Source organism: Malurus melanocephalus, unplaced genomic scaffold (assembly GCF_030028575.1).
Source record: "Malurus melanocephalus ecotype Western Australia unplaced genomic scaffold, MMel_1.1 scaffold_111, whole genome shotgun sequence".
Classification (NCBI taxonomy): Eukaryota; Metazoa; Chordata; class Aves; order Passeriformes; family Maluridae; genus Malurus; species Malurus melanocephalus.
This window is the reverse complement of record NW_026623343.1, coordinates 605,590-607,170: the sequence shown is the minus strand read 5'-3', so window position 1 is coordinate 607,170 and position 1,581 is coordinate 605,590.

The window sequence follows — 1,581 nt, the reverse complement described above, 5'->3', positions numbered from 1 at the left end:
CAGTGCCTTTAAATATCAAACAGTCTACCTTCATTCTCTGTCAAGAATTGATTGAATTGATGATAAATGTTAGATGATTAGTGAACYTTTTGTATTTCCATTGTCAGGATGAAAAACATTTTTGGCAGTTGCACTACAGTATTTCCCCATTATCTAAACATTACAGCTGAGAGAAGAAAGAAATTTAAATGAAACTCTTTTCAGCAGCTTCTGCTCATGGATGTAAGAAACCCAGTATAAGAAACCCAATATAATTACAACTGTTATAAAAGCAAAGGCATGTGTTTTGTTAAGGGAGTGGTCGACTATTTTAGTGCCTACTTCTTTTCTCTTATTTCTTCTGTGTTAGAATTGATCCCTTCTATTCCTAACCAAGGGAGATTTTCACACTGGTGAATTTAATGTGGCTTACTCAATGTACTGAAGTTTCAAACTCTTGTTAGACCAAAGCTGACTCTTATTGGACATTGCCAGGCCCCTAACTCAGCCTTTCAGGTTTCTCCATGGACTGTAGGAAGACTCATTGTCTATGCCAGGGGCCAAAATTCACCATTTAAATCTACACAATATGAAAATCTCCTAGCTCGCCAGTTATGGATTTAGGAGCCTATATTTACGAAATACGGTTTGAGAAGTTTTAGTACAAATTTTGAAAGCTGGTATCTTCCCAAATCAGTTTACTATACTGAAGGCCTCCAGAGTGGCTAATTTTTGATCAATGATACTATATACACATCATTTCTGAGTTTATACAACACACTCTTACTCTGCTTATCTCCTAGATAAACAGAGATTGCTCTGAAAGCAACACTCTTCAGCAAAACAAGGCAGAAAACAACATTATTTTTTTAATTGGACAGCATAGGATTTTTCCTTAATGTGCCTCAGCCTGCAAATCTGTCTTGGTTGAAGTTAATAATACCAGAAAAAATTTCTACTACCATTAACCATTTTCTTTACTTAAAAGTAAGATCATGGATCATCACTGGCAAACACTCTATGTGTAAGGATGTCATCCACTGAATGTGGGTTTCTTACTCCCTTCTAGCTGGGGTAGAAAGTTTTCCCCCATGAACAACAAAGCAAATGTCAACAATGCTTTTTTTTTACTGTTTCAAACAAAACCCCATGCTCATGTTGTGTACACACATTACCAATGACCTCACCAATAAGACCATGATGTCTCATTTATTTTTTTGTTATTAATTTTAATGTATCATTGTTAAAATTTCTCTTGGGCTCTTCACAGAAACTGGATTTTTTCAGTGCTTTTAGGTACCAGATTAGAGGCAGTTTGGTGAGTCCACTCTCCAAAGCCATGTTGTGACATCTTCCTCCTGTCTTTTCTTCCCAGGATAAAGAAAAGCCAGGATGCAATGGCAGCTCTAGAGGTTAATGAAATAGGAAGATGAATAGGAATATCTTCTAACGTAACTTTTCCTGTTGCAAGAACTACTTACTTTGTTCTCATCTTTCATGTCAGGGTAAGGGCCAAGTTCTGCAAAGTTGGAACAAAATTCCTGTCATAATTTTTAAATTAGAGAAAATTAGCATGTGTCTTATTTGATTTGGGAGTATGAT